General features: G+C 37.4%; 1 long non-coding RNA gene across 1 annotated transcript in view; it reads left to right on the plus strand.

The window, feature by feature from the left end:
• The first annotated feature begins 9,861 nt into the window (after positions 1-9,861).
• Positions 9,862-10,000, plus strand: part of LOC144980748 (uncharacterized) — a 33,203-nt gene continuing 33,064 nt past the window's right edge. The window contains exon 1 of the long non-coding RNA XR_013646947.1: positions 9,862-9,986. This is a non-coding gene — a long non-coding RNA (uncharacterized LOC144980748). The remainder of the gene's footprint in view (positions 9,987-10,000) is intronic.

Genomic DNA, 10,000 nt, shown 5'->3' on the forward strand with positions numbered 1-10,000 from the left:
AGTTTGACAGGCATAGCAACAAGACGTCACAGAGGAACCATCAATAGCTTGACAGGATAGCAACAAGAGGTCACAGAGGAACCACCAATGGCTTGCATGGCATAGCAATAAGAGGTCACAGAGAGACCATCAATAGCTTGACAGGCATAGCAACGAGAGGTTAAAGAGGAACCACCAATAGCATAGCAACAAGAGGTCACAGAGAGACCATCAATAGCTTGACAGGTAAAGCAACAAGAGGTCACAGAGAGACCATCAATAGCTTGACAGGCATAGCAACAAGAGGTCCCAGAGGAATCATCAATAGCTTGACAGTCAGAACAACAAGAGGTCACAGAGGAACCATCGATAGCTTGACAGGCAGAACAACAAGACTTCACAGAGGAACCACCAATGGCTTGACAGGCATAGCAACAAGAGGTCACAGAGGATCCACCAATAGCTTGACAGGCATAGCAACAAGAGGTCAAAGAGGAACCATCAATAGCTTGACAGGCATAGCAACAATAGGTCACAGAGGAACCATCAATAGCTTGACAGGCATAGCAACAAGAGGTCACAGAGGAACCACCAATAGCTTGACAGGCATAACAACAAGATGTCACAGACGAGCCACAAATGTCACCATTTTTATAGGGTTTGAAAACAATCTTCCCAGACACCAAGAGAGTTCCCATACATCTCCTTCCGTGCATGGTGAAATCACACAACGCCTGAATCCTCTAATTGTTTGAATTCTATAAATAGACTGCTTATTGTTTGGGCTTGTTTGGGTTGTTATTTTATTTACTTCTGAAATCCTATTCGTTGAATCTGTAAATAATACCTCGGCCTATAGTTCTGGAATATTTTTCTGTCAGCTAACGCCTATGGGATAAGATGATGTTAATTGAAAACATTCATGCCATGTGCATATCCTAGAAAATATTCAATTATTATTATTATTATTATTATTATTATTATTATTATTATTATTATTATTATTATTATTATTATTATTATTATTATTATTATTATTATTATCTATTATTATTATATTATTATTATTTTTATTATATTATTTATTATTATCATTATTATTATTATTTTATATTATTATTTTATTTTATATTATTATTATTATTATTATTAGTTATTATTATTATTCATTATTATTATTATTATTATTATTATTATTATTATTATTATTATTATTATTATTATTATTATTATTATTATTATTATATTATTGTTATTATTATTATCATTATCATCATCATTATCATCATTATCATCATGATCATTGTTATCATCGTATCCATCGTCACCATCTTTGCTATGTTCACGCTAGCACATCACCCAGCGTCAATACCTTCACCACACAATACAAGGCGGGGTTTCAAAACGAAATTGTTGTTAAATTAAATTCTCCACCCCCCCCCATCCCCCACCCACCCCCCTCCTTTCCCCCTTATATACACGTTTTGTTCCTTCATTCCTTTGTAAGAAATGGTTTATTTTCTTCACATGACGTCCTATTCTGTCAAAGACAATTTTAGCCTTCAGAGTTAACGCCCATTACAATCTATTTTTAGAACGTTTTAAAACTGGATACTTTCCTCCACGTATCTTTAGTCGTTAAAGGTGGTCATAGATAGCTCAGTTTGTAGAGCACTCGCTTCACTGACAAAGGGACCAAGATCGATTCCGGGTGTTGACGACAATTTTTCTGACCCCCATGTCTATCCAGAAGTAAATGGGTAACTGGGTCTAATTAGATCTGGAAGAAAGTACTTTGTGATAGACAAGGTCAATATACAAAGAGTAGCAAGCCTTTGTTTATTGTCTGTTTCACGCTATAGAAACCGGTGGAAATAAAAACTGGCTCCATGAGCTATGAAAAACTACCACTAAGTTATTTAAATAATGAGCTCTATATAGGGCAATATCCACTAAATGTGCTCAAAGCGCTTTACAAGGGGTCCCTGGTCAACAGCAACATTTAGGACGGGACATGACGCCTGTTAGGCGATATTACAATTTTTCGGACAAAGACAACGCTGTTAACGACCAGGTACTCATTTTACACCTGAGTACGGTGAGAGAATGTGAGTAAAGAGCCTTTTCCAAGGACTCAACTATGCGCAGAGCACGAGGCTCGAACTCATGACCTTCCGATCCGAAAGCGAGTGTCATACCACTAGAACACATAGCCGCAAATATCATGGTTCGAGAAAATATTGAAAAGAATAGAGGATGACAGAGCTCTCAGTCCTAGGTTTGTTCATAAAGTAATCTATTTATAGAACCATGTAAGCATGAGTTCGCATAAAAAAAAAAAAAAACGAAAAAAAACTTGAGCTTTTATATAGCGCAATATCCACTAAACGTGCTCAAAGCGTTTTACAAGGGGTCCCTGGCCAACAGCAACACATAACATGTAGGACGAGACATGACGCCTGTCAGGCGATATTACAAATTTTTGGGACAGAGACAACGCTGTTTTAGGCCAGGTACTCATGTTACAGCTGAGTACGGTGTGAGTAAAGAGTCATCTCCAAGGACTCAACTATGCGCCGAGCGAGGCTCGAACCCAGGACCTTCCAATCCGTAAGCGAGTGTCATACCACTAGGCCACATAGCCGCACAACATGTCACCTACAACATCGAGGGTTTGTTAATGAACTAATCTATTTATAGAACCATGTAAGCATGAGTTCGCCTAACATGTCACCTACAACATCGATCGGGTATTAACCGTCTTCTTACCATCTATAGGAAAATCGTCACATTCGTTACAATATAACCAACATTTGTCTTATTCAAATTTCTCTTGTAAAATTTAAATAAAATGAATAGTGTGTTATAGGGAATGAGATTAGCGGAAGTGTAGCGTCCCTTGATTGGACGTCAGTTTACAGAGAGAACGTCAAAATGGTTTTGCGCATGCGTCTTTCTCGATTTCGTTTTCGGTGAAGTGTCTCATGCCGCACAACCAACATGACGTTCTCTCTCTAATAACTTTTCCGATCGTGACTTCCAATCAAGGGACGGTACTCTTCCGCCAATCTCATTCCCTACAGAGCAATTATTTATCGCAAGAACTTACTGCTAGCTATTGTGTTTGGGTAATAAAAAATCTATTTTGTGTTAGTTGGGTGTGAAGTTTTTGGGAAAATCCTGAAAATCGCGGGAGAGGAGAGAGCTAAAGGGCGGTATGGGTCTTTTTTTTTTTGAGTGATAAGCTATAGATAGTTCGAAGATGACGTCACTCAGGTCTTTGTTAAGGTATTTTGCCATCCGCGTTTATGAGTAATGCTCACTGAACTGTTTTAACCCGACTATAAGCGTTCATGGATACACACAGTTTTGTGTGTTGGTCCGTTATACTTCGGGATGGCAATGTTATGAGCTTCTTAGCCAAGGGCATACTATCTATATTAGGCGGTTTTAATTGGATTTTAAATATATTTTTTGATGAAAAACATACATTAGATATCTTTATTAATAAACGTCTTGGGTTCAATTCGGGGGTATGGCATACAAAAGTTATAACAATCTTATGGAAAATTGTCCGCAAAAAACCATTGAAAGAATAACCTCGACATTCTTCCCTCTTATCAACATTATAGAATTTTGTGTCACCATAGAGAGATTTTGCAGCTCTAGCTTATGGGATTTTTATTAGAACATTGCAAAGTTGCCAAATCATAAGTAAAGATATGACAAAATTGATGTTAAAAATTTATAATTTAGATTATATGTCAAAATACACATATGTGACCCATCGTCTCAAAACGGTATTATGTCGGAACGAACCAAATGCTTAAAAGCCGAACTAAATGTTAAAACTGGTCAAAAATATAAATTGTTGGCATTAGCACCCCAAAATATGGTTGCCATTCTCCTCAGTAAATGATATAAACTCAACACAAGTCTGATATTTCCGGCTATAAATTCAATTTTCAACTTCTTGACCAACCCGACTTAATACCGTTTTGAGGCGAAGGGTCACATATTCTATCAAAAAAATCTCTCAGACACCAAGAGGACACCCATACATCTCCGTCCATGCATGGTTAGATCGTACAACGCCCTTTTTCCTCCCCTCACATTGTTTGAAATAAATAGACATTATCTCTGTGATAGAATAATATGCAAATTTTCAGACAATTTCATTGAATACATTCTGAGAAATATTTGACACAGTATCCCATACCCTTAGAAGAATTACATATTATTGAGAAAAAAAGCAAAATATATTCCGTTTTTCACAATTTTCTTACTACCTGTGCCATTTTCGACAGCGTTTTTCGTGCCTTTATGATATATTTTGAGAAACTGCACTTTGAATGATATTTTTTCTAAGATATAATAGATCGTTACAAAATCTCAAAATAATTTTTTGAAGGATTTGTCCTATTAATTAGACCCAAACCGCCCCTCGAGTTCACCCTCGTTGAAGATCGAATAAATTTGTTCAATTTTTCTTGCATAGGAACTCAAGAAGCTTTAAATAAGATTGAGCGAGGTGGTGGTGGTGGTGATAGTGGTGATAGTGGTGGTGGTGATGGTGATGGTGGTGGTGATGGTGATGGTGGTGGTGGTGATGGTGGTGATAGTGGTGATAGTGGTGGTGGTGATGGTGATGGTGGTGGTGATGGTGATGGTGGTGATGGTGGTAATAGTGGTGATAGTGGTGATGGTGGTGGTGGTGGTGGTGGTGATAGTGGTGATAGTGGTGATGGTGGTGGTGGTGGTGGTGGTGATGGTGATGGTGATGGTGGTGGTGGTGATGGTGATGGTGGTGGTGGTGGTGGTGATGGTGGTTATGGTGATGGTGGTGGTGGTGGTGGTGGTGGTGATGGTGATGGTGGTGGTGGTGGTGGTGATGGTGGTGATGGTGGTGGTGGTGGTGGTGGTGGTGATGGTGTTGGTGATGGTGGTGGTGGTGGTGGTGGTGGTGGTGATGGTGGTGATGGTGTTGGTGTTGGTGATGGTGATGGTGGTGATGGTGGTGGTGATGGTGGTGGTGATGATGGTGGTGGTGGTGGTGATGGTGATGATGGTGATGGTGATGGTGGTGGTGGTGATGGTGGTGGTGGTGATGGTGATGGTGGTTGTGGTTGTGGTGGTGGTGATGGTGGTTATGGTGGTGGTGGTGGTGGTGGTGGTGATGGTGATGGTGATGGTGGTGGTGGTGGTGGAAGAAGAAGAAGAAGAAGGAGAAGAAGAAGAAGAAGAAGAAGAAGAAGAAGAAGAAGAAGAAGAAGAAGAAGAAGAAGACGGAGGAGAAAAAGAAGAAGAAGGAGGAGGAGAAGAACAATAGAGCTGTTTTCTGATAAAGGGATGTAAGTGCCACTTGGGTTGTTTTAGAGCTGTGGTCGGAAATGTGTTCGAATTTTTAAGGATTTGTTTTATATTTCAATTTTAAAATGTTGTATCTATTTCTGATAGTGTTATATTTGTTGAAAACGGGTATTCCCATATTATAAAAATAGCTCGTTTTTGTTTAAGTTGGTGCTTAAGTCCTTTTACTATAATATTAATTATGACGGCAGAGTATCGCATTAAAAAAATAAAGAAGTTATTACTATGCACATCTTGTCATTTGTCAAAGCTTGTATGTGCTCGTCTCACGCATCCGTCACAGTGGCGTTCTCTGAATGGAAAAACACATTTGAAAAATTTTGGCCACAAAACTCATCCTTCAAATATCACTAGATTAAAATGCTTTCATCTTTTCGAATACTATCAAACCTGGGACTTCATCGAAGATTTCGTTAAAGTCCCATTTCTGGTTAGTTGTTGACAACAAGAATGCAATTTTAATCGATCAATATGTGACCCTTCGCCTCAAAACGGTATTAAGTCGGGTTGGTTAATGTGTTGAAAATTGAATTTATAGCCAGAAATATCAGACTTGTTTTGAGTTTATATGATTTATTGAGGAGAATGAATACTATATTTTAGGGTGTTAATGCCAACAATTTATATTTTTGACCAGTTTTAATATTAAATTCGGCTTTTAAGCATCTGGCTCGTTCCGACATAATACCGTTTTGAGACGATGGGTCACATATTTGGAGAAGATGTGTTTTATGGCCAAAATTTAAAAGTCTGTTTCATTTTTTTTTTCAGAGTCAAAGGTCAACAGTTGTTTCTTGAATGCAAGTTTAAGCTTGAGCATGAATCAACGTATGCATATAGATAGTATGCACTTGGCTAAGAAGCTCACAACATTGCCATCCGGAAGAATAACGGACCAACACACAAAACTGTGTGTAACCATGAACGTTTATAGTCATGTTAATACAATTTTGTGAGAATTACGCATAAACGCGGATGGCAAAAAACAGTAACAAAGACCTGAGTGACGTCATCTTCGGACTATATATAGTATGACTAATACATTTTAGTGAGAACTACTCATAAAATGGCTGTCTAAAAACAATAATTGAGACCTAAGTAACGTCAATTTCGTTTTATCTATAGATAGTATGCGCTTGGCTAAGAAGCTCACAACATTGCCATAACTGACTAACACACAAAACTATGTGTAACCATGAACGTTTATAGTCTGGTTAATGCAGTTTAGTGAGAATTACTCATAAACGTGGATGGCAAAAAAAAAAAAAAAAAAAAAAAAAAAAAAAGAGAACCAATAACAAAGACATGAGTGACGTCAACTTCATTCTATCTACCAATCTGTGTTCACCATTCCCCGTCCCTCCAATCGCTGATCGACCGCTCCGCTTTGCTTCACTGAACACTGTACACGTCTTCACCCACTCTATAAATAGAACGTCGGAGACCGAACATTCACCTATCTTTGGAGAAAAGCAGAGCTGCCTTTTGATAGTATGCGATTGGTTAAGAAGCTCACAACATTGCCATCCGGAAGTATAACGGATCAACACACAAAACTGTGTGTATCCATGAACGTCTATAGTCAGGTTAATCCAGTTCAGTGAGCATTACTCATAAACGCGGATGGAAAAAAAAAAACAATAACAAAGACCTGAGTGACGTCATCTTCGAACTATCTATAGATAGCATGCGATTGGCTAAGAAGCTCACAACATTGTCACCCACATGTAAAACGGACCAACACACAAAACGATGTGTAACCTTAAACGTTTATATCATGATTAATACAGAGTAGTGAGAATAACTCACAAACGCGGATGGCAAAATACAATAACAAAGGCTTGAGTGACGTCATCTTCGTTCTATCTATATGACATTTTTTTAATGCGTAGTTTCCAAGGGAAAAAAAAAAAGAAAAAAAGTCAACCTAAATAGGGAATGAGATTAGCGGAAGACTAGCGTCCCTTGATTGGACGTCACCCATAGTCGGTGACGTCACAGACTATGGGTGACGTCCAATCAAGGGACGCTAGTCTTCCGCTAATCTCATTCCATTTTGCTTGAGAAATAAATAATTTGCCTTTAGCATGATCCAAAAATGCTCCAAAGTCCTTTTACAAGAATCAATGGAACTAAAGTTTCCTTTTCAAAACAAGATTTATTGAGTCAAAGAGGAGAATGTAGTAGTAGTAGTAGTAGTAGTAGTAGTAGTAGTAGTAGTAGTAGTAGTAGTAGTAGTAGTAGTAGTAGCAGTAGTAGTATAGTAGTAGTGAGTAGTAAGTAGTTAGTAGTAGTAGTTAGTAGTAGTAGTAGTAGTAGTGTAGTATAGTAGTAGTAGTAGTAGTAGTAGTAGTAGTTAGTAGTAGTAGTAGTAGTAGTAGTAGTAGTAGTAGTAGTAGTAGTAGTAGTAGTAGTAGTAGTAGTAGTAGTAGTAGTAGTAGTAGTAGTTGTAGTTTAGTATAGTAGTAGTAGTAGTAGTAGTAGTAGTAGTAGTAGTAGTATAGTAGTAGTAGTAGTAGTAGTAGTATGTAGTAGTAGTAGTAGTAGTAGTAGTAGTAGTTAGTAGTAGTAGTAGTAGTAGATGTAGTAGTAGTATAGTAGTATTAGTAGTAGTAGTATAGTAGTAGTAGTAGTAGTAGTAGTATGTAGTGAAGTAGATATCAGTAGTAGTAGTAGTAGTAGTAGTATCAACAGCAACATCAGCAGTGACAGCAACATCGGCAACAGCCACAACAACAAACACAACAACCACTACTACAAACACAACAACAACAACAACAACAACAACAAGAACAACAATAACAACAACAGATACAGAAACCACACGAGCAGTGGCAACGACAACAAGAAACTAGAGATAGTTCGAATATGACCTCACTCATGTCTTTGTTATTGTTTTTTGCCATCCGCGTTTATGAGTAATGCTCACTGAACTGTATTAACCCGATTATTAACGTTCATGGATACACAGTTTTGTGTTGGTCCGATATACTTGCGGATGGCAATGTTATGAGCTTCTAAGCCAAGCGCATACTATCTATAGGGCAAAATAGGATAAAATCCCTTGATATTAATCATATTAATATTAATAGTAATGCTATAGATAGAATGCGCTTGGCCAAGGAGTTCACAACATTGCCATCCGGAAGTATAACGGACCAACACACAAACTCTGTGTAACCATGAACTTTTATAGTCTGGTTAATACAGTTTAGTGAGAACAACTCACAAACGCGGATGGCAAAAACAATAACAAAGGCCTGAGTGACGTCATCTGCATACTATCTATAAATCTATTGATTAAATTTCTGTAGCGGGAGCCAAAAATTCGTATTTTTACGACTGTTTTGTAGTACCAGGCAGGTCTGACAATGTATCGCGAACGAAAACAACTCAAGACTCGTCAACCTTGTTGTTTTTTTTTTCTTCTTCTTCTTTTCTTCCATCCTCCCTTTTCTGTCGTTCTATTCTCCGCTCTCTCTCTGGCTTGTCAAGCAAGCCCACGTCGTTCGTTCATTCATTCATTCATTCATATGTAGTGTTTGTAATGCTATTCGGTTGTCGTCTGCCTATCGCAGCAAGTAGTAGCGATCTATTGGGCGACGAGAGTGGGTTATTGTGACGGCACCGGTGCTGCAAATGTATCAACGAGAAATGGGTGGGTGTGTAGGTAGGTACCGTGTCATTGAACAGGCTAGCCAGTTTGCGTTTTCATTGCCAAATTATAAAAAATTGGCGTTAATTATTGTTAAAAAAAAAAGCCATTTAGCATAGGAACATTATTGGAGGTATGATATTGTAATTTTTTTTTTTTTTTTCATTTTCAAATTACTTAATTTCAGCCGTTTTAATAATACTTGACATTTATAACGTGCATATTTTCATTACTGAGTGATCCTCAATGCGCGAAACAATAACACAGTGACATTATTCTACAAATGAAACATTATACATACTACATCAACATAATGTCATCATACAACAATGTAATAACTAAACATAAAGTCTTTAATACAAAACAGATTCATAATATATCCACATACTAGATACTAGTTTTCAAGATAATGTTCGCCCGTAACACTGACACGATGAGGTGATTTGATTTTTGTTCTTCTATTTTTCTTTTCTTTTTTTTTTTTTTTTTTAACCAAACCAAAACACTATCTCAATCTATTTGAAATGGAAATAATATGGTTCCGCATGGGAGAATATATAACAATTGGGAGGCGCATTGAGCATGGTTAATCCCTGAAAAAGTGCTATATAAAAAAATTATGATATTTAATCTTAGGTCATAGAATAATTGGGTAAATTCCTTGTCTTAGGTAAAATAATTATTTCGTATTTTTCTGTGATTTGTCTTCTGCTTTTTTGCGACTGGTGAGACTTTTTTTCTTTTTAAAATATGTTTTGCCTCGTTTGGCATTTTTTGCAAAATGAACCAGGTACACCTGTAATTTTCTAAGAGCCATACACAGACCTAAGTGCGTCATTGTAGTTTAGTTTCAGGAATGCGATTAACATGCCCCTACTTGGGTGTGTCGCGGTTATTTGGAACTCTGTGATAATTATGAGGAAAACAATATAAACAAAACATTCTTGATTGTGACGTAAGTTACTGTGAATCGGTGTCAAAGGTTGGTTGTTGATT

This window comes from Berghia stephanieae, chromosome 10 (genome assembly GCF_034508935.2).
Source record: "Berghia stephanieae isolate SIO BIC M18660-M18661 chromosome 10, UCSD_Bste_1.3, whole genome shotgun sequence".
Classification (NCBI taxonomy): Eukaryota; Metazoa; Mollusca; class Gastropoda; order Nudibranchia; family Aeolidiidae; genus Berghia; species Berghia stephanieae.